The sequence below is a fragment of the Enhydra lutris genome, unplaced genomic scaffold (genome assembly GCF_002288905.1).
Source record: "Enhydra lutris kenyoni isolate GAN:26980312 unplaced genomic scaffold, ASM228890v2 scaffoldscaffold46, whole genome shotgun sequence".
Lineage (NCBI taxonomy): Eukaryota > Metazoa > Chordata > Mammalia > Carnivora > Mustelidae > Enhydra > Enhydra lutris.
Window position 1 is genome coordinate 5014435 of NW_019154130.1, and position 23320 is coordinate 5037754.

Sequence of the window (23320 nt, forward strand, 5' to 3'; positions counted from 1 at the left end):
ACGTGGTCATTCGGATGAGGTCACCTCATTAGCTTTGGGGCCGAGGAGGTCTTCCTAGGGCCCCCTTCTCAAAGCCCCTCCTTGCCTCCCTTTGCTGAACGGGGGACATTAGGTGTAATTCAGTCTCTGAGGGATGGCTGACTCGCTCTCAGGCTGGCCCCACGAGGACACAGATGGAGCTTGGCCACGGGAGCAGGACTACTCAGAGGGGTGGGCCGGGCTGTGGCTGCCACCGGCTCCCACTAATTCCTTATTAGGTAGCCTTCTGTTTTGCCGCTCTCTTTTCCTTTTCTCTCCTCGGTGTGGTTTTGCTGCTGTTAATTTTTTGCCTTAGTTTAGCCTGTGGGGCCAGTGTAACTTTCTAAAGACTGAAGTTCTTGGGTTCTGTGACAACTTTGTCCTGGTGGCCCGGTGGCCTTGCGCTGCTGGTCAGCTAGCTTCTAAAGGGTCAGGGTTGCTGCCCGCTGGCAGACGGGGTCGTGGAGGTTAATAGGCAAGAGTTCCCAAGCTGGGTTTGCACCAGTCCCTGGGGAGCTTTTAAAAAGTGTTATTGCCTCCCTGGAAACTGATGGCTTTTTGATCTACTTTCTGATTCTTTAGGAGTATGTGGTTCATGCAATTAAAAGGTAGACTGGAATATGGTCTTAAAAATATTTGAAAACCGTTTGGACCACCTGTTATTTTCTTTGCATTCTGCTGTATCAAAAGAAATGATAAATGTTGTCTTTTAAAAAAAATATAGTTACTAAACTTTAAAAAAACTCTCATTTAATAAACTTCCCTTTAAAAACAAATTAGTTTAAGTCATATCTATACCCAGTGTGGGGTTTGAACTCACAACCCTGAGATCAAGAGTCTCAAACTCTTTCAAATGGGCCAGCCAGATGCCCTCTTTTTTTTTTTTTTTTTTTAAGATTTTATTTATTTATTCATGAGAGACAGGGAGAGAGAGAGAAATGGAGGCAGAGGGAGAAGCAGGATCTCTGCTGGGCAGGGAGCCCGCTGTAGGACTTGATCCCAGGACCCCAGGATCATGACCTGAGCTGAAGGCAGATGCTCCTGAGCCGCCCAGGCGCCCAGCAGATGCCCTCTTGTCCAGTAAACTTCTAACAGCAACTTAGCCATGCTGTCCGTGGTGTGTATCTTCCTCTAATGAGTCTGCTTTTTCTACCAAGATAATCAGTTATCAACCATGGTGTTTCCACTCTCTTCCTTTCCTAACAACTCAAGACTCACAGCTTTCTAGTCTTCAAAGAACATTTATAATTTTTCAAATGCTTTTCTTCACTATTCTTTCACTTAATCATCTACTTACTTTTTCATTTATTATAAAAATTATAAAACGCACACAAGAAATTGTTTGTGACGTTATGCCAGGCATTAGCCACGTTTTAAAAATAAATTAGGTAAGTTTTTTGATTTATGAGAACTTAAAATTCATTGGTTATCGGGTACCTGGGTGGCTCCGTGGGTCAAAGCTTCTGCCTTCGGCTCAGGTCATGATCCCAGGGTCCTGGGATCAAGCCCTGCATGGGGCTCTCTGCTCTCTAGGGGAGCCTGCTTCCCCCTCTCTCTCTCTGCCTGCCTCTCTGCCTACTTGTGATCTCTGTCTGTCAAATAAATAAATAAAATCTTTAAAAAAAAAAAAACCACTCATCGGTTATGATGAAATAGTAAAAGAGAGGACGGAACCACTGGCCGGCTCAGTCAGTCAACTCAAGGTTATGAGTTTGAGCCCCACATTGGGCGTGATGGTTAGTTAAAAATAAAACTAAAACAAAATAGAGGATAAAGGCCATACTTGATATGAAAACCATTGTTTGGATTCACAAAGACCTTACACTTGGTACCAAGCTGATGTGTGTGTAGTCTGGTCCGCCGTTTCCCTGTTCTGCTCCCCAGGGGTGACTCCCCTCGCCATGTCTAGTGCATGTGTGTACTCTTGGGAAGAGTCTCTGCGTAGACAAATATATGTTACTTTGGAAAAAACTGCACACAAACGGCCGCCCACCGCTGGGCTCCTGCTGTTTTGACTTAACAATTGGTAAATCGTGGCGGTGGTCCTCTGTTGGCTCACTTAGCTTGCCCAGGCCTTTTTAACAATGGGCTTTGTGGAGGAATCGTGGTTACTTAAATCCGTTTCACGGAGTTGTGTATTGTAATGGCAGAGGCGGCCGCAGCGAGTCTCCGAGCTGGGACGGAGGTATTCACGCAAATACCCTCCTCTCCCGTCCGCGCAGCGCGTTCCCAGAAGTCGAGCTGCTAGGTCGAGGGGTGTTTTCCTTGTTTCCCGTAGCTGCTGCTAGAGTGCTCTCCATAAGGGTGGTACCGATTTACACTCCCACTTACAATGTGTGAGTGCGAGGCGGTGGTTTTTAACCTCAAAACCCCAGGCAAGGAAGAGCTTTTAAGTAAAATGAAAATCTGGAGAAAACCATGTGAGAGCCTTTTCCACCGCAAAGGGCGGCTCCAGCAGAGTTCCTGGCACAGCCAGTTAAGGACGCCGGTTCCCGTTAGGTGCCCACTTGTACATGGCAGGGGAGGGGGCCCTTGATTCCTCCGGGCAGGTGGTGCCTTCCCGGGGTGGGGGGTCGCCCCCTCCTCTGTCAACTTGTCCATTACCAAGGATCTGAGAAGATGCTTTAAAAATGACACCAGGACCTGTAAAATTACAAAATAATTTTGCTAAAGTAAGGACATTATTATTATTATTTTTTTTTTTTAAAGATTTTATTTATTTATTTGTCAGAGAGAGAGAGAGAGAGAGAGCAAGCACAGGCAGACAGAATGGCAGGCAGAGGCAGAGGGAGAAGCAGGCTCCCTGATGAGCAAGGAGCCCGATGCGGGACTCGATCCCAGGATGCTGGGATCACGACCCGAGCCGAAGGCAGCTGCCCAACCAACTGAGCCACCCAGGCGTCCCTATTATTATTATTTTTAAAGATTTTATTTATTTGACAGCAAGAGACACAGCGAGAGAGGGAACACAAGCAGGGGGAGTGGGAAGGGGAGAAGCAGGCTTCCCGCTGAGCGGGAAGCCCGGTGTGGGGCTCGATCCCAGGACCCTGGGATTATGACCCTGGGATTATGACTTGAGCCCAAGGCAGACGCTTAATGACTGGGCCATCCTGGTGCCACAGGACATTATTTTTAAAGAGCTATACAACCCACAGATGTTTTAAGGGGTACAGAGGATGACACATTTCTGGCGAGGGATGGTAGTGATGTTTCCACAAATGGTTAAGATGTTAAATTTTGTGTCCTCTGTGATTAACCACATACACAGAAAAGCAAGCGTTCTCTCTCAGGAAGAGGACACTTAAAAATAGGAAAGACCTAATCTAAGAACGAAAAGAGAATATATGGGGCTTTTTGAACAGTTTGCTTCATTAATCATGTTCTCATGTCACCTTGAACTGGCAAGAGCTTGATGGTGGCCGGTGCTGACCTCCCACTGGGGTGTGAGAGCCAGTCTGGAGACGTGGAGGGTGTGAGACAGAGACCTCCCTGGGGACAGAGCTCGGCTGGACCTGTAAGGGCTCTGTGGTCCCTGAAAAGATCCCGTCTCTGACGTGAGGGCCTGAAGCTGACCTGGCCCATCTTGAGGTGCTGTCTTGGAAATGAGACAAGAAGCTTGTCCCTGGCCCGTTGCTGGGTGTTTTCTGAGCCTGGTATGAATGCCGCTGGCAAGTAGGGACTGGGTGCAATCTTTGTCACCATACTCTTGTGTCCCCAGTGGCTCTGATAATGTTTGCAAAAAGAGCATTTGCCTTGTCCCACCTAGAAGCTGGGGAGGGGAGTCGACGTCTGTCTGAGACCGCTTGGAGGCGCTGAGTAGGTGCTAGGGCTCCAGGGATCTGACCTGCATGGAAGAGCATCCTGGAGAGGTCGCCTAGCTTTTTGTACTGTCCACAGCCTCCTTGAGGTGCTGGGGTGTGACCAGTCGAGCCTCTGCTATTAGAGACTGTGTGCGCAAGCTGACTCATATAGGCAACGCGGCTTCGGTGGGAAATGGGTGTCGCGGCGTGTCTGGCCATGGGTCCTCGGTCCAGGTGTGGGTCTCTGGTCCTCACTCTGCTTGCGGAGAGCGAAGCACGCGTTCCAGGAAAGAGCAGGCCCCTGGGTTGGTTCTGAGACCACGGAGAGCCCCCTGATCGGGGCCAGCATGTCCTGGCCAGCCACCCTGGGACTGGGCGACCCATTCACGGTCCCTTCGAGCCACAGTCGCAGCCACACTGCACAACTCAAACTCCAATTCCAGGAGGCGAGGTGGCCGCGTGGCTACCCGGGCCCTGAACACCCTGTCTGGGGTGTTTTAGGTCTTAGAGGGTTAAAGAGCAGTGAAAGAGCCCGGAGCGGTGTGGGTTCATGGTTGACGGAAACACAGCCCCACCTTCCCTACGGTGCACCCATCTGAAAGCCTCTGTTACAGCTCGAAGCCACCATGGGAGGCTACCCAGGCACCTGTGACGAGTTTCCATTTGACTCACGTTTGTCAGGAAGGTGGCATGACCTACCAGATTCTCAGGCTGCTGTGATCCCAGAGCTGACCCAGCTCCACGAGTAGGCAGCGAGCGTATGCCTCCCATCAAGAAAGTCGTTACTTTTGAACAGACTCCAAATGGTACTTTTTTGCTTTTACTAAAATTGAGCAAATAATAATAAAACAGCCCACCCGACACCCTGTATTTCGTTGTTGTTGTTGTTTTTTTAACATTTTATTTGACAGAGAGAGAGAGAGAGATCACAAGTAGGCAGAGAGGCAGGCAGAGAGAGAGGGGGAAGCAGACTCCCTGCTGAGCAGAGAGCCCGATGCGGGGCTCGATTCCAGGACCCTGAGATCATGACCTGAGCCGAAGGCAGAGGCTTTAACCCACTGAGCCACCCAGGTGCCCCACCCCCGTATTTCTTAAAAAAAAGGAAAACATTTCATGCCAACCCAGAAATTCACCTTGGTATCACAATTCAGCAGAGCTCCACGGACAGAAGGAAGAAGTTCTCACTCAGGCAAGGTGCAGGCCACCATCCTCTGTCCTCCTGGAACCATGACCCCAGAGCCCTGTCCCTGCCCCACCACCCCTGAGGGTGACAAAACTTCAGCAGAAGCAGCTTCAGATGCTGCCGTAGCCCCACGGGATCCCTGGAGAAGCCTCCTCCTCCCCCCCTAAAAGTGGCTGCAGAGTTGAGTGGTCTTGCTGAGCGAAGTCTTGCCTGGAGCCCTCGAGGCCTGAAGGCGTCCTTGATGGATGGAAGGGAGACTTATTATCGGTGCTCAGTCCAGACAGAGCAGAGGGTGGGAGTTTGAGAGCTCTGCACCCAGCCTGCAGGGGCTGAGACTCGGGCTGTGCACCCCTCTCTTGGGTCCCCCCTTTGGTTGGGAGTGAGCTGGGCACGGGGCCGAGGGATGAGCCTCCGTCAGGACCAAGGCCGGGCACGTGTCTGACAATAGTTACTGCATCGCCTCAACAGCCCGTAGGTGGTAGGGTGGGTAACTCGCTTCCACCGTCATCGTGTGCTGCTGTGGAGGAGGAATTACTCAGGAGCTCACCGCAGTCGAGAGCCAGTGGGGCTACAGCAGGAGGGGACGGCTCTCAGGGCAAGCTCAGCCTCCTCCCGCTGCCTCCTGCCCGAACACCGAGTCCTTTCCATGGAGACCCCAGGGAGCATTCCCTTAGAGCTCTTAACAGGGAAACGCTGGTTTCTCAGCATGAACCAGGATGTTTCTCACTGTTGGCGAGAGCTCTGTGGCCTGGTGGATTTCCCTCTTTGCTGTGCCTACTAGGAAGCACACAGCTGAAACTGTTACTCATTTGCTTATAGATTATCCTCAGGAGTCTTAGGATAGGTTTTCTCCTTCCTTTTTGGCTTCTTTCTTTACTCTTCTAGTGCTGTGAGGAGGCGAACCTAGGTTGTAGGGTTGTTGGAAGCACGTGGTATGAGTGGGGCTTGGATCCTGAAGATGCCCTCATGGTGTGTTCAGCACATGATTGCTGGGTGTGGACCAGTGGGTATCTGACCTCTCTGAAATGCTAACTAGGTCGGTGACGCAGAGAGGGTCAAGATCAGGCCTGGGCCCGATTCTCTTATGCGTCCTTCACATGTCTGACCCGTAGTAGCGGTTTGGTGAATGTGCTAGTTAGCATAAGTAACGCTAGCTGCTATAACAAGCAGATATAATCATCTCAGCAGCTCATCCCAATAAAGGCTTGTTCTCAGTCTTGCAGTTGACTTGAATGCTCTGGGGATGGCCTCCATGCTGTGACTCGGGGGTCCAGCATCCTTTCCTGTGCTGTTTCTGCCACCCCCTGGGGTGCCCTTGGGGTCCTCCACAGGACCTGGCAGTCAGCTGGTGAGGGCGTTGAGGATCACTTGGGCATTTTAGGGGTCTGGCTTGGAAGGAGTGTATGTTCCCCTACTCACAGAACTACTCTCCCAGTCCCAACTTGAATCTGGGGGCTATAGTTGTCATTTAGGTAGAGGAAAATGGACCAAGCCAGAGTGGCACAGGAAGCACTAGGGAAGGAACGAACCATGAAGGACACAGAGCTGAGAGCAGGTTCTCAGGGGGCAGAGCTGGAGGAGTGTGTGTGCTTGCCTTGTCAATCTCGGTGTCGGCCCTCTGGCTTGTGTTCAGTGTTCTGGATTATGTTTCCACCCTCCCTTCTGCCAAAACTAGAAGATTGCAGCATGTTGGGGCTGGATGGAGAGGCCCCTCAGAGGTCAGCCTCCTCACTGGACACATGACGAAAAGGATCCTGGAGGTGGGAACTGACCCGGCCAGAGTCAGCCCAGCGAGAACTCTGGTCTCAGCCCCACCCCTGGGGTCACTCCCCCTGCGTGCCCACAGGGAGGTCTCTGTGCCCAGTGTACACACCCCTGCTCTGGACAGGACGGTCGAATCCATCAACAGAAGGCCTGGCTGCTCTGACAGATCGTTGGAGAGACCCCGGCCTTCACAGCCACTGTTTGATTTCAGCATGTGTTCTGTTGGGATTTGGGGGGGAGAAAAGGAGTCTCTTCCGGAACTTATTCAGACGCTGTCTTGTCCTTGCGACCCACCTGTGAGCATGTGAAAGGCCTCCGTCCATCTCATATTAGGAACAGGCATTTCCTGCAAAGCCATCGGAGATCCCGGCCACTGTGTCAGTCACCCCTCGCTGCGACACAGTGCCCCCCAACTTGGGGGCTTAAAATAGCAATCGTTTTATCTCCTTACCACATGGCAGTTTGGGCGGGGCTTGGTGGGGACAGCTCTTCTCTGCTCGGCTGGTGTGAGCCCCGACAGCTTGCCTGGGGTGTGAGATCCACACCTGCGGTGGCCCCACTCCCGTGGCTCATTTGTCAGGGCTGCCACTTGGCTCTTCCGGCTGGAGCTCTTGGCTGGGTGGGCGGTTCCTCTCCTCATCACTGCTCCCCACGGCTGGCTTGGGCTCCTCACATGGGATCTCCAGAGAGCTGGGCTTCCTCCATGGTGGCTGCTTCCCCCCCAGAGCACAAACGCAGATGTGCGCAGGCCTCCTCCTCCGCCACCTCTTTTTAATCTAATTTTTATTGTAGTAAAATACACGTAACATAAAATTGACCACTGTAGCCACTTTTTTTTTTTTTTAAGATTTTATTTATTTATTTGACAGAGATCACAAGCAGGCAGAGAGGCAGGCAGAGAGAGAGGAGGAAGCAGGCTCCCCTAGAGAGCAGAGAGCCGGATGCGGGGCTCGATCCCAGGACTCTGAGATGATGACCTGAGCCGAAGGCAGCGGCTTAACCCACTGAACCACCCAGGCGCCCCGCTGTAGCCACTTTTAAGTGTCCGGTTGGTCACCGTTTGGTGCCTTCGCCCACCCCGCCCCACCCCACCCCCACCTCCAGAACTCTTTTGTCTTGCAAGGCGGAGGCTCCTCTGTCCCTGTTGCACAACTCCTCCTCCCCCTCCTCCAGCCCCACGGCCACCCTTCCACATTTTGCCCCTGCAAACGGGACTCCTCAGGGCACCTCAGGGAGGGGGAACCGCGCGGTATTTATTCATCTGTGGCTGGCTTGTTTCTCGCAGCACAGTGTCCTCCGGGCTCATCCAGAAGGGCCTTCCTTTTGAAGACTGAGCTCTACCCCACTGTGTAGGGACCACGCTTTGTTCCTCCATTCATCCGGGGATGCACCCGTTCTTGGGTTGTGCCCCCCATTTCCTACCGTGAACAGAGGTGGGCAGATACCTGTTGGAGCCACTGTGCCTCCAGTTCTTAGCCAGCCCTTCCCCACCGCGTGGGCCTGAACCTGGCACCATGCTACCTCCAGCCTGCTCTGTCGGTTGGGGCAGGTCTTGGGGCCCCATGAGGCTCAGGGGGCTGGGACTCCGCGAGGCGGCGGCTCCCTGGGGCTGGCGCGGTTACCACTCACCACCACCAGGCCCGGGACAAATCTCTGCAGCACAGGCAGGTGGGCCTGCCTGCACAGCCCCCCCAAGGCCCGGTTCCCCTCTGGGACCTGTGGCCCAGGCGTGCAGAGGTGCGGTTCTGCTGGAGAAACTCCACGGTGGGAGGCGGCGGCAGCGGCGGCGGCGCTCACTGTCTATTTTGTATCGCTGATGGCTGGGCCTCCTATTATATAATCTGTTATTCTGTGCCGCACCAGGCCCTGGTTACTTGTCAGAAGTTTCTAGAAGCCAGCTGTATCAGCTCCAGGCAACTGGGGGTGCTGCCTGTCCCTCATAGTATTAGTCACTCTGTACTTAGCTAAATTTAACTTTTTATCATCCAAATGATATTTTTGTGGGCTTGGAATTTTACATAATGCTACCAACTGCTGCGGGCTAAGAATTTCTCCTTTTTGGTGTGTGTGTGTGTGTGTGTGTGTGTGTGTGTAAGTGCGCACACGCACGCACGCTGGTTTTCTCCCCCGTGAACTTTTGCACGCCCAAGGAAGCATTGTTCCGTTTCTCCTCCCTGATCTGCCTTCCCAGGTCTGGGAAGATGCTTCCTCAGGCTCTGCTTTGCCTTTTGCCAGCTGGGAGGAAAATTGCTCCTAACAGCTTTCTGATGGGCCTGCTAATGCTTCCTTCCTCGCTCGAGGGCTCTCAGCATCAAAGGTCCTTGAGGGTTTCCCTGCTGCCTCCACAGTCTGGGATTCAGAGAAGGGAGCTCAGCTCCGGAGTAGAGAGTCTGTTGAGAAAGCAGAAAGAAGGATCCGGAAGGAGGGTGTTGGGGGGTGGGGGAAGGGACAAGAAATAAGAAATCCAGCGACTGTCCCAGTCCCCCAATGTGGGGTCCGAGAGGCCCGCACCTCCTTTGTGCCTGTGGGTGGGCAGGTATGGGGAGCTCAGCTGCTCTCTCGCAGCACGGGGAGAAGTCAGGGCTGCAGGCGTTGGAGCAGGGAGATCTGGCATCTCCTTCCACAGGGGCCTGGAGCCAGAGGCCGGGGTGCGGGGACGCCGTGTAGGCGGCCTGACTTTCCTGAGCCCTGGCCACTCTGAAATGGTAGCACGCTGGGCCCTTGCCCAGGGGTCTCGTGTGTTCCACATGGTATCTCTGCATAGGAGATGCCCACCCCCATTTCCCAGATGGGGAAACCGAGGATTGGGTCAGAAGAAGGAGCAGCAGTAGGAACCACGGCGCGGCAAACACGGAGCACTTCCCACGGGCCGGGCTCGGCGCCTAGCGCGGGTGCTCTGCCCGCTCCACCGTTCTGTGATGTCAGTACCCATGTCCGTGCCCCTTTTACAGATAAGGAAGCTGAGTCCCAGGGAGGCTAAGCACACAGGTTAAGTTGCTCGAGGCCACGGAGCTGAGAGAGGGCGGAGCCCGCCACCCCCAGGCCTCCCCTCGGCCCCCCCCCCAGCCCCCCCCGCCCCTTCTCTCTGGGGGGGGGGGGGGGAGGCCTCAGATGGGACGTGCACCCGCCCCGCTGCTCTTCCCAAAGCGTACGAGGCTGACTCCAGCCTCGCCTGGTTGCCTGTGTGCAACACACACCTGTGTGCATGTGTGTGTGTGCGCGTGCATGTGTGTGCAGGTGTGTGTGGGCTGCCTCTGAGGGAATCAACCCAGAATCTGTATCTCCTCTTGGGGAGAGGAGCTGGGACAAGACTGAAACTCAGGCTCGGACCCTTTCGTACCCGTATTGTTTGTCGTAGGTCATTTTATGACTACGTTAGGAACCCCTAGGTGTAGACCCCAAAGAACCAAACACAGCTGCATGCAGAAGCTTGTCTGTGGAAGCTCACAGCCGCTCTGGTCCCCACAGCCCCACAGCGGGAGCAGCTCAACGTGATGGGAGAGCTCGTCCAGCGGGCTGTGATGTGGCCAGAGAAAGAAGGACATGCCGCCCTCTGCTGTGACACGGGGACCCTGCCAGACACCATGCTCAGACACGGAAGGCCACAGGCACACGCCCATTTCTATGGAATGCCCGGAACAGGCGCCCCCACAGACACCAAAGCGGGTTGGCCTTGGCCAGGGACGAGGGGGAGCGGGGGCGCAGAGTGATAATGGGTGCGGGTCTATCTTTGAGGCCGAAGGAAGTGTCCTGGAGCCAGAGAGCGCAGGGGCGCCGTGTATCTTCGCTAAACACACTGAATTGTACACCTTGAAGGGGTGAACGTGGGGCCTGCTGATTGTGTCTCAGTAAGACAGGAACCAAGGAGCCATCCTCGGGATGGACGGAGAGGCTGCGGTGGCCCGGCCCCCGGCCGGCAGCCCACCCTCCGCATCTGTCCGTCTATGCTCGCTCCACTGCCACCTGCCTCCCCGTCTCCATGTCAGCGGGGGATGGAAACCACAGTGTTTGACTTCAGTTATGCTACCCACTCTTTTGGAACTTCTGCTTTCAACCTGGGCCAGCCTGAGACATACAGACGTCTGGGCAAGCTAGTAATCTGGCACCCCATCAAACCGGTATTCTTTAAGTGTTTGTTTGACATTTATTTAGTGAGGATGAGAAGAGACCGATATCCTATTAATAGAAGTTGCATAGAGAAACAGATTCGCTTACTAATTCACGTCCACTGACTGCGACCAGTCAGGGATGCGCGAAGTTTTCAGGAAAGTGCTTCTGGCTCCTCTGAAAGGTGGGTTTTCTTTCTTCCTTTTTTTCCCCACCTCCCCCTGGCCGTCTCCCAGATGGTTCAAGAGGCGTGGTTATGATTTAGGTTGGAAACGTAAAGGAGAGGACCTGAGTAGGGTCAGGAGGCCTTACTGTGTCATTGAGATGCACATAGAGGATAGGACTTAAATGTCCTCCCCCTCCCCCCTCCCAAAAAGGGTGGCTCTGTGAGGTGACAGATGTGGTCGTTAAGGTGATGGTGGGAATTCTCCCCAGCGGGTCAAACATTGCCGTTTTGTCGACTCTATCTCAGTAAAACTGGGGAGAAAAGCTTAAAGGCGTCACGTGTTTTCTTCTCATTCCTGATCATCAGCAACAAACACACCACCTCGCCTCATTCGGTTCCTGAACCCTCCCACCCTCCCACCCCTCCCAGACCATAAGGACAGATGCGCGTGGAAGGTGCCTGCAGTAGCTCTTAGCCACGGCTTGTGTCTTACCGTGATTTCTCCCCTCCCCTAAGAGATGGGCTGATGGGCTTTTCGCCTTCCGTGTGCAGGGTCCCAGGAGAAAACCTGCCTCACCTGGCAGTGTCTTCCAGTTTCATTCCAGTGACTTGTGCCCCACTCCCCACCCCCAACCTCCCCAGGTCCCTAGAGCTTCCCCGAGCAGCCTCCTCCCTCCTTGAGCAGAGCCTGCATTCCCTTTTCGGACTTGAAATGCTTTTTTTGGTCAGTAAAATGATTTCCCCACGGTGCACCTCTCTGTAAGGAGTGCGCATTTTTCTCTCGCAGCCCCCGCCGATCTCATTCTGCTGGGCTGAGTCACAGTTGACCTTCTCACCCACTAGAGGCGTCACGGTGGAGTGGAGAGGGCCCGGCCTTCAGAAGCCGGCTTGCCACCGACTGGCGTGTTACCATGGCGAACCCCCTTCCCTCCCCACGGGCTTCCTTACCTCTGAAACAGGGGGAGACGTACCCTGACCTCACACTGGGTTTAGAGGTTTTGTGGTGGAAGCGAAGAAACAGAACGGAGAAACCACAGGGAGGGAGGCAGGGCGAGTGTGTGTGTGTGTGTGTGTGTGTGCGCGCGCGCGCGTGTGCCAAGCTGGGGAATTCGCTGAACCGTTGGGGGAGAGAAGCTGGAGCCCCCTTTTCCCCCCGCCTGCCCAGCTGGGGACCCAGGACCCCTGAGACATTTTGCACGTTGCTGCGGGGCCGAGCGCGTACATGGGGGTGCGGCCGGGGATGGGAGGAGATGCAGCCTCCACTCCTGCAGGCCTGGCCCGAAGCAGACTTGGCAGAATCGGCCGTGGCTCCTCCGGGAGTGTGGGCCGGCACTGCGGAGGGCGGGCGTGTGAAAAGCTGGTCTCCACTGCTCACAACCGCACCTCCCACTGCTGTGCCGTCCCCAGTTAGATTCTCTCCCTCCTCTGAACTCTCGCTGCCTGTGCCCTCATTCGGCACTTACCACTCCTGCTGTCCCAAGCCTGCATGGGATGCCCCTCACTTTGCTTCTGCCTCTGTCAGGATGGCAGACAGTAACAGCTTTGCGGCCCTGGGCTGGTGTCCCTGGAGCCACCGTGCCTGGCCTCAGCCCTTGGCGGGGGAGGGGGGGCTCTCTGGAGCTGAGAATTGGTTCCTAGAGAACCGTGACTTCTACGGCCTCCGGTGCTGGCGGGGCTGGGGGTGGGGCTGCCTTCCGGTCATGGTCAGGGGAAAGCCTCCCCCCTTGCTGCTGCCAGCTACTTGGGCTCTGTATGGGGTCAGGCAAGTGCGTCAGACAAACGAGAACGGTGTTGAGCTGCAGGTGTGGGCCCCGGTGGGAACCCCGGGTTGGGAGGCGGCTCCAGCCGTGCCTGTGAATTTGCTGATGTCTTGGAGGCTGACTGCACCCAGGACGCCCCAGAAATCCATTTCTCCACCTTTTCTGTCGTGTTGTGTTTGTCTCTGGCCTCCGGATATCTGGCAGAGGTGGGTCTCCAGTTACACGCCGCCCAGCTGCAGGGACTTGCATCGCCCCATGACGCTGCTTATGTCCCCGCCCCGGGCATCAGGATGCTCCCGGCTGGTGGCCAAGAGGTCTAGGCTGCTGTCCCCTGCTTCTCTTCCGTTGGCCACCCCCTCTGCAACCTGGGGTCCTGCCATCCCAGAGACGGATAGGTGAACAATATTGGGGTTGGGGCTGAGAGCTCTGGGCCGGGCAAGGTCCTGCACGCTGGGGCTGTGGGTCCTGGTTCTCTTCTGAAGCAGAGGGAGCCCGGGGCAGCACTGGGTGCATCAGCCTCTGGGACCACATCCTAGATCGGGTCCCTCTGTGGAGAGCAGACTCCTTCAGGCTTCCTGTCCTCTCCCCTTGGCACAGCTAGATTTCCGGGTCTCTGGCATTGCTCAGGAGGAAGCCGGGCCCTGTGGGTTTCCCGGCTGGGTTGCCCTGAGTGACTGGAGCAGCTGGTGTCTCACATCCTCCCCCACTGGGTTCTCCCTGCAGGATGCTGACACGTGAGTCCTGGTCGCCGACCCCCTTCCGTGTGCCTAGCGAGTCATCCCTCCTCCTGCAGCAGGACATCGAGGGAGCCTTCTCCCACGGACCCACAGGTAAGGACCACCCACTGGCTTTGGGGTCTGGGGGTGCAGGGGCTCTCCTGCTGTTTCCTCTCCCTTAAGCATCTGACTTTATCTGATTAACGGGGTAGATGGTACGAATCGATCCCACTTCTTGCAAATATTGATTGTTCGTCACTAAGTAGGTAGGACCGGTGTTCTGTCTGTGGTTCCTTTAGATTCCGGAAACGAAACACCCCATTTGGGAGGCCCTTGTGACTCTGCTGTACTGTGTGCCCTGAGGGACCTCTCTTCTCTTGGAGCCCCTGGCCCACCCTGGGGTCCCCACTCCCAGGAAACAGGGCTCCTAGGCCTTGGCAGAGGGCAGGGGCTGGGTACTGCCTCACCGCCTTCCCCACGAGCGGTAGTCAGTGACACGGACTGGGTGAGAAACTGAGCGGGGGGCGGGCCATGGCGTGTCTGAGGCCCTCCGTGGAGTCAGCGGTGGCCTTGGCGGGCCTCCCAGTGCGTAGCTCTTCCCCTCCTGCCCTGGGTCCCCCTGGGCATCTTGTCCATCACATCCCATTTCCTGTCCCTGGGTTTCCGGCACAGGCCTCACCCTGTCCCCTTCTTGTCCTGCCAAGGCCTTTGGTGGGTAGAACAGGTAAAGTGGTGTTGCCTTTTCTTGTTCTAAACCCCAAGGCACCCCTCTCCCTGAGCGCTGATCAGCTAGTTGGAAATCTGGGGACAAGAAGAACGGATGTCCCATCTGGAGAGACTAACCTGACAGGGTGAAGAGGCTGGGGGGTGGGTAATGCCAGTGTCCCTCCCTGAACATACTGTGCGCACCAGCTCCACTAAGCCCACAGCATCCGAGGATCCCATGTCACACAAGGAAGCTGAGGCTCAGGTGGCAAGTGTCTGCTCCAAGGTCGCACAGATAGTCGGGGCGGGCTTGGGACTGGACCCCAAGTTTAGACCCTAAAACACACGGCATGTTTTTCCAAATATGGCAGGGGCTTCCCCGAAGGATGGGGTCCAGGCTCTATCCTTCCTCGCCTTCTGGCCCAGGTAAGCCTCTTGCGGCCTCTGGGCCTCTGGTCCTCGCTGGGGAGCAGGGCACGGCAGACAAGACCTCCGCCGAGCGCCCCCCTCGCTCCTGTGTTTCTGTGTTGGCACCGCAGGCTGTGTGCGCTGTAATTGCTCATTCTTTTTAGTTGCTGTGAAAAGGCCTGCAAGTGCGAAGAGGAGAGAGTCCTCTGTTGTCTTTTTGTTTTGTTGTCTTGTTTTAATTCACTCTCCGAGAGTCTCAGAGCCTCAGCGGCTGGGGGTGGCGGGGGGAGGGTTGGCGGGGACCGCAGGCCTGCTCCCGAGCCTCCCCGAGGGCGCCTGAGGGCGGCCTGGCTGTGGGGCCTCATGAGCCCTGCCCTGCCCACGAAGCCCAAGTTCTGACGACAGCGCTTCGCTTCCTGTTGCCTTCCCCCCCAGAAGGCAGTTCTTTCCCTTCTGAGTAGCTGCGTCCCCCAGTTCTGGGGTTTTAGAGATGGTGGCCTTGTGGCCATCTTCTCTGGGGGGCCCCACTTCGCCCCAGGTGTGCTCCGGAATTCCTCTGCTTTATTCATTTATCCCGTGAACATTTACCATGTCCTCAGGATAGACCAGGTACTGTTTTGGGGTTCCAGGCATGCAGCTGAGAAGAGAACAGACAGGAGTCCCGCCCGCGTGACATCATACCCTGCCACGGTCTCCCCTCTGTGCTTGGCAGAGAGGAAGATCACGGTTGCCCCCTACATGCCTCTGAGCTCCCTGTGGGAGTCTATGGCTGTGCCAGGCCTCAGGACCCCCAGGCCCCGGCTGGGACGCGTTGGGAAGCGGGGAGGAGGCGGCCCCTCGCCAGCAGCTGGGAATATGAGGCCTCCTCATCTCTGCAGGGGCGAGAGGAAGGAAAGGGCTTAAGGAGCAGGGTCTATTTTTGGAGGAGATCCTTGCTGCAAAGGAACGGGAGCCCTTCCTTCCAGGAGGTGGGGGTGGGGTGGGCGCAGGCCAGGGGTAGCTGGAGTGGTCTCGGTTCAGCCTGGCTACATTGCGCAACAGCTTGGCCTGGAATCAGGGCGGTCCGCAGAGCAGGTCTGCCTGACAGAGGGGTCCCGGCTGGGAGCGTCTGTGCCCTCCGACACCCACCCAGCCCGGGTAGAAGTAGAAGTTGAAGATGTTTGCCGTCCTGAGCTGGGGCTCAGAGCTTCTGTCATTTGACGTTTTCCTCTGTGGGGAGGGTCTGCCGGCCCAGGCCCTGGGTCAGCACTTCCTTCCTGACTCCCCAGCTCTCACTGGGAGGGGCGCTTCCTGCCATTGTCTCTGTGAGGCCTCAGCAAGGTCACTATCTCAAAGAAGAGCGGATGCCTCCGACAGGACCTCAGCCCAGCAGCACCTACACACACTTCCGTCCCGCCCACACTTGCTGGCCTCCCGCCTTCCCCGAAGGTCAGGACAGAGGCCCATGGCAGGGCAGGGGCTCCTCTCCTTCACCTGCAGAAGCTTCGTTAATCCTGCCCGCAGGCACCCGGGTCACAGCAGCTCGGGGTTTAGGCCTGTGATGATCGGTGAATTCGGTAGCTGTAACCGGTGTGGGAGGCTGTGCCCATGTGCAGGGAGAGGCCGGAGCTTGTGGTCGGGAGGGGGGGCCTCCTGGACCCTGTGTCGTAACCTACACCCAGAATGCGGCTCGCTTCCTGCATTCCTTTGCTGTGCCCCTGCCTTGTTTGGGAGAGAGCTGGGTGCTCTCTGGGGGATGTGAGTTCCCCTCCTGTGCCCTGCCTGGCTTCCTCGGCTATGTTTTTTTTTTTCTCATGTGGAGCCCTTGCCACATGGCCAGTGCAGCCCTGGCCCTGGGCCGGCCCGGAGAGTGCCGTGGTCTCCCCACCCACAGACAGAACACCACACCAGATTCTGGCTCTTGGGCCTCTCTGTTCCTCAGTGTGCTGGGAGCCTCTAGGTGCCCACTCCTTGGCTTTACCTCTTGACTCAGGTGCACTTCCTGAGGCCATACTTCCTTTTCACCTGGGTGGCAGGAGTGCATTCCTCTGGCTTTGTTTCTGGTCCCGGCTCCCGGTCACCTGTTGAAATTTGCACAGGGACTCCACGGGCTCTCAGGGAGCCTGGTCTGAGTGCAGTCTGCTCACGCACTCCGGGATCGGCAGGGCCAGGGTGAGAAGATGCCTTAGTTTCCTTGAGGCCACGCGAGGCCAGTGGCTGGGTCTCACCCACCCTTATCCCAGCTGGGGCTCTGCCCAGAGGCCTTCGGCACTGGTAGCCCCTCTTCTAGCTGCCTCCTGCTCCCCCTTCCCCCACCTCGGCCTCTGGGCTGTTCTGAGCACGAGCTGGCTGCTGGAGTCTCTTGTACTTCCCCACGGCGGGGTGGTGTGGGGTCCTGTGCCCTCACCGATGCCGATGCTGTGTTGATAATCCCGTCTTGCCCGGCAAGGAGGCACCTGGTGGCATTTCCTTATGAGCTGACCCTCAGCCCTCCCGGGACCAGGTCCGGTCAGTGTTCTCTGGGTCATTTCCTTGCTTTGTTCCTGCACACGCTTCCTGAGTGGCAAACCTGCCTAGAGCAATCACTTTGATTCCTGGAGACAGTGTCCGGAGCTGGGGATTCTCAGGAGAAATGGCATCCTGAGATGATGCCGTTCACGCTGGAGGTTGTGTGGCCCCAGACTGTACGTTTTAGCAGCATGATCTGACCTGCAGGTGCTCAGAATGTGTTCATTCTGTGTATTGCAGTAAATGCATTCACTCAGCAGTTAGCAAGTACCCACTGTTCTGGGAGCTGGGTATAAAGGACTGATACAACACTGAAAATCCTGTCTCTCTTGGGTTTATAGTCTAGTGTGGATAGACACACAATAAACAAAGACTGTCAGATGGAGATTAATGCTAAATAAATATGAAGGCCTCTCAAGTTGGGACAGTTAAGCAAATGCCTGAAGGAAGCCAAGGAGAGAGCCAGGAGCTTATCCCGAGGAGTATTCAGGCAGGAGACAGCTTGTGCAAAGGCCCTGCAGCAGGAGCTTGTCCAAGAAGTTCTAGACACTGGAGGGAAGGAGGGAGGAGACGGGTAGCAGGGGAAGGGGCTGGAGAAGTAATGAAATCCCACACCCAGCAGGGCCCTGCAAGTCTTGTTGAGACTCTGACTTTGACCCCAAGTAGGAAGTGGTGATATGGAGGAGTTCAAGCAGAGGAGGGCCAGGATCCCGCTGAGCTTTAGAAGGCTGGTTTCTGGCTACTATGCTGAGAATGGACTGGGTGGGGTGGAGGGAGGAAGCGGGGAGACCAACGGGGAGACCGTTGTCATGGCCTGAGGTGTTGGACGCTGGGCCAGCGTAGTGGTGGGGGAAGCAGTGAGGGAGGTGGGCTCCAGTCTTACATGTCTTAAACGTAGAGCCTAAAGGGATCGCTGAGGAACCAGGTGATCCCGGTTGTGTCGGCTTGTAGAGAACAGGTTCTCACAGACTTAGAAGGACTTAGGAGGTCGCATTTTCACTTAACCTGTGGGGAGACCGAGCCCCAGTAAAGGAAGTTATTGCCCAAAGTCACACAGCAAACTCGTGTGACTCGGGTTTCCAGCCCCAAGTCCAGTGTTTTTGTAGCTGTTCTGTCGGACGGCTCTGAGCAGGGGGCATGCAGGGGTGCGAGAGCTCAGGGAAGAAGGGCTGGCCCCAGACAGTGCAGCTGAGTGTGGGGTCCTGGCAGACTCCACTGGCGAGCAGGAATTTGGGGCTTCCTAAGCGAACGGTTCTGGGCGCACTGGGCTGCCTTCTGCGTTTTCTGGGCTGGCGTTTTGACCTCAGTTGGGCAGAGGTCTTGATGGCCTTGTTTGAGCTCTGGGGCAGGTCAGCCAACGCTCCCATGCATTTTATTGAAGACCTTTTTGGGCTTTACCAAGTGCCAAACCAGAGCTAAGATGTGCTTCTCTTGAGGAGCTCATAGCTGAGGGGAGACAGACAAGTGAACCCGAAAGCCCCCGTGATGGTGGGGAGCTGTCCATGCACAGGGGATCCAAGGTCAGGCCCCGAGCAGCCTCTGCAACCTCCAAGATACCCTGGTGAACCCAAGCCAGAAGCCGTCCGCACCCCACGGGGGTCTGGTTAATTCCCCGATTCATCTGTTAGAACAAACGGGGCTGGGAGGGTGGGCGGGGGCTGGGATCTCATGGCCCACAGCTGTCACCTAGAACAGATTGTGCTTTAAATGTGAGGACCCAGCTGCACCCTGACCTTGGTTGTACTCACTGGGGGGCAACCTTGCACTTCATCGCTGGGACTTCTGCGTGCTTCTTTGTGAGCGGGAAATGGGATGCTGACATTTTTTTTTGTTTGCAATTCTGCTCTGATGACCAGCTTTAAGTCCCTTGTCACCTTCATGATACAGAAAAAGTCCCGTCAAGTTCCCAGATCTGCATGGGACGATCTGGGTGTCTTTTTTTTTTTTTTTTTTTTTTGTAAGATTTTATTTATTTATTAGACAGAGAGAGAGAGCACAAGCACAGGGAGCCACAGAGGGAGAGGGAGAATCAGACCCTCCGCCGAGCAGGGAACCCGATGTGGGGCTCCATCCCAGGACCCTGGGATTATGACCTGAGCCCAAGGCAGATGGTTATCGGACTGAGCCACCCAGGCACCCCTGGGTCTTGTCTTTAGATTCCTTAGCACAAAGATTGCCTAGGGAAGGCGAAGAGAGATTTCCCTTTAGCTTTCTTTGGAGAATCTGAATCTATTAAGGCCGAAGGGGGGAGATCCAGTTTGATTTTTCTTTCCGCCTTTTCACTTGACCTGTCCCCATCGTAATGAATCTACCAATGAGGAATGACAACTTGGAAATTGCTTCCTACGATTGATTTACGGCCGTCTCCAGAGACGGTTCTCACTGCCACGGGCTCCGGTCAGTGCCCTGGGACCACAGATGACCGTGGGGCAGAGCTAACAAGAACACGGTGCCCAGAGGTGGGAGATCTGGCCGGACGCCGAAGAGAGGCACAAGGCCCCGTGGGCTGGGTGTGCGGCAGCTTCTGTCCTTTCGTTGGCATCTTCCTTGGAGGCCAGAGGAGGGGCAGAATGGTGAGGAGACCCACGCACTTGCTCTCGAGTCCCTACCTTCCCCGTCGTGGGCTGTGGCCTGACGTGGTATGCCGTGGGAGCTCCCCGCAGTCCTGCTGTGCTTCCCACCATCGGACCCTTCTCCCGCACAGGTGGGGTTGGGTGTGGTTTCCACACATTGCTGGTGGGATTCAGGGTTCATGCATCCCCTCTGGGCTCTGTCTCCCCAATGAAAGTGGGTTTGTTGGCCCGTTCTCACCCAGCAGCTTTCTGGGAGGTGGGTTCCCAGATGGGAGGCACAGCCTGAAGTTGGGCCATCACTTAACTAACATGTATTAAGCACCTTCTGTATGCCTGAGCTGTGCTGTGCACCAGAGGTAAACATAAAGCTCAGTTGTGCTTCGAGGGGCTTGGAATGGCCACGCCTCCCCTCTTCCCTCCAGTGGGGCAGAGCCTCCTTTGGGTCTCCTCCACGTTACACATAATTTCGGGAGACACGGTATGCTCACTCCCCAGTCCTTTACTGTGAATAAGTGTATGGAAATGGAACCAAGCTGGGTATCTGAGCAGGAGGGACAGCTCTTCCATCGCAGGTCACCCCAGGGCCAGCCCGCCCCACGCTCCACTCCTGCCTCTAAGGGACTTCTGAGGTCAGGGGCAGGTTTTCTTCAACCACTAAGGTATCTCTCAGAGACGGCCTAAATGAGGAAAGACTGAGCAGAGGAGAGCAAAGGAGGAAACCAGTGTGGAACACCTCTGGAGGTGCCTGGCACGCAGTAGGGGCTCAGTGAACGAGCACCCCTTGCCCAACGCAAGCAGTCAGAGCTGGCCACGGGTCTCAGGGCTTGTGGCTGCCTGGCAACAGTGGCTGTGCCCCACGTCGCCAGAGCTCTCTGAGCCACATCTGTGTGGGGCTCGGGGCTCGCCAGCAAATGGTTCCTTCTGTCTCCGAGGCCAGGAAAGGCTTCTGGAAGTGGGGACCCCGGAGCTATGGAGGCAGAGTTTGAAGGGGAGTGTTTGAGGACGCACTTGTCCCAGGAGAGGTGGCCCGAGTCCTCTTCTTCCCTGGCCTGTGCTGTGCTGGCCCCTGAGTCCCATGTCTGACACAGTAAGCTGGGGACATGTCTGGCTTGGAGAGGTGGCCAGCTGGCGGAATGCCACCGCGTGGTGACCAGGGCTGCCCAGCCTGCCCCTCCCGTAGCCAGCCAGGACTCCCCCTGCTCCCTCTCCCCCAGTGCCCCGGGCTTGTACACCTCTGCTTTCGCCCAGCGTGGTGATTCTTTAGCGACTTGCCTGACCCATAATTTATGTAGCGTGCGACTCACCCATTGGAAGTGTACAACTCAATGATATGTCCTGTCTTCCCAGACTTGTGCAACCGTCAGAAGACTTTAGAACATTTTTGTCCCTCCGAAAAGAAACCTGTACCCCTTTGCTGTCACTCCCCTCCCACACCTCCAGCAGCCCCTGACGTGCTTCCTGTCCCTGTGGATTCACCTGCGCTGGGTGTTTCCTGTCATGGGCTCAGACCCCGTGTGACCTTCAGTGACCGGCTGCTCTCACGCTGTCATGATTTCAGGGCTCATGCAGGTTGGGGCAGGTGTCTGGGCTGTCACTGTTCTTTAGTGTCTGGATTGGCGTGTGTTGTTAGTTCACTCATCCGTCGAATAGACATCTAACTACTTTTCCTCCCACAACTGGGGGTTTTTTGGCGATCATGAATAAGGCCCCTGGGAATGTTCATGTACAGGTTTTTGTGCGGGCTTCTGTTTCATTTCTCCTGAGTATGTGCCTACGAGTGGAATTGCTGGGTCCTAGGGTAACTCTTTCCGTCTCTAACATTTTGAGGAATTGCCCGACTTTTCCAAAGTGGCTGTCCCATTTTACAGTGCACTTTTTTTTTTTTTTTTAAATAATGATAGACATGGAGAGTTGGGTAGTGTGGTGGTTAATGCAGACTCCAGAGCCCAAAGGTTCAGCTCCCGGCTGGGAGATGGGGCAGGTCCCTTCACCTCTCTGAGACTCAGTTTTCCCATCTATAAGATGGGGACAGTATTAGGGTCCACTGCACGTGGCCATGGGAAGTTGACTAGTGACTTTGGTAGTACAGTGCTCGGGAAGGGCTGTGTCTCTGTTAGCTGTTATTTTTCCCCAGACTGTGAGTGCTGGGCACACAGTAGGTGTTGGGCACACAGTAGGTGCTCTGTCTGGGATGTTTTTAAAGGATATAGTATTTGCATTTCAGGGTACCTCCTTTTGTCTTCTGATCACCCCTGGGGAAATCCCCCCTCGGCTGTCAGTGTCTTGTACCCTGGGGATCTCATGTTTCTTCACCGGGAAGGCTGGCATAGGGCAGGTGGGCCCGGAGCAGCTTCAGCTCCAGGAGGCATTCAGCCCTGGTACACAGGGAGCCCTTGGAGCCAGGACTGGAGATCCAGGAGTGCTTTGGGCAATTCAGAAGCTGCAGGGCTTGGGAGACAAGACTCAACCCCATGATGGTAGCCCTGCCCCTCTCTGCACCCTGTCTCCTGTTCTGTGATCAGCCACGAGGAAGGAGCCCAGATCTGCCCCAGGAGTACAACAGAGAGCCAGCCCTATGCTTGGAGGCATCCTCAGAAGCTTCCCCCGGCCCCCAGGCACAGAGACGGGTCTGCTCCCTCCCTTGGCTGGAGCCCTGGCAGGCAGAGCGGCAGCTCCCCAGCCCGGCAGCGCCAGCCCAGCACCTGCCCAGGCAGGAAGGCAGAGTCAGAGCGCACCTGGGCCTGTCGTTTGTCTTGATCGCTGCAGGGAGTTCCGTTCTGTAGAAAGTTTTTTTTGGTGGGGGGGGGGCAAAAGGGAATTAGGCCGTGCAGAAGTCCAGGCAACCCAGAGTCAAGACAAAGCTTGGGTTTCAAGTCTGACTCCATCACCAACTGCGATGCTGTCTTGAGCAGGGGCTTGGCTTCCGGGAAGCTTCATGTCTTCATCTGCGGAAGGGACAGCGTGTGACATCCACCTGGGCCACTGACGGCAGTTAAACGGACTCCTGTGTAGGTGCTCCAAGGAGAGCACCTGGCTCTCTGGGATCACCCCACAAATGGAGTTTGTGGGGAGGTGCTCCTGGGAAACAGGGCCCTGGGCTCCCCTGGAGAGACCCACAATGGGCCAGGGCTCCTGGGAGAGAGAGGAGGGTGGTCAGACAAAAGTCAGAACCAGGGGCTTAAGATCCAGGCAGGGAGGAGGTGTCAGGGACCGGCCAGTGTGTCGGCTAGAGGACACCCACTCAGGCCACAGATAGAGCCAATGAGTGTGTTCAATCCCATGTGCTCGAAGGCTCTGCTCCTGAGATCTATGATGGGACCCCGCACCCTGCTTGCCCTGACTCTATCTCACCACCCTGATCTTGCCCTTCTGTGCCTGGGACTTCTCGCCATTCCCCAGACATACCACGCACTTCGAGTACTAAAGCCGCTGGCTCGTGCTGTTCCCCATGCTCTAACATCATCTCTCCTGGCAAACTCCTGAGCATCCGTCAAAGCCCAACCAAAATGCTCCCTCTCCTATGGAATCCTCCCCACCAGGCAGTCAGCGGGCACCTTCTCTCTGCTCCAGCCGCACTCTGCGCCCTTCCTCTATTAATATGCCAGGTGCTCCAATGAGTGCCTGTCCCCCATG

General features: G+C 55.9%; 1 protein-coding gene across 2 annotated transcripts in view; it reads left to right on the forward strand.

Annotated features, from left to right (window-relative positions):
- The first annotated feature begins 13574 nt into the window (after positions 1-13574).
- The window catches only part of LOC111156364 (phosphatidylinositol transfer protein membrane associated 2), a 103170-nt gene continuing 93424 nt past the window's right edge, over positions 13575-23320 (forward strand). For both annotated transcript variants that reach the window (XM_022517170.1, XM_022517171.1), the window contains exon 1: positions 13575-13628. The gene's annotated coding sequence lies outside the window, so the exon portion shown is untranslated. The remainder of the gene's footprint in view (positions 13629-23320) is intronic.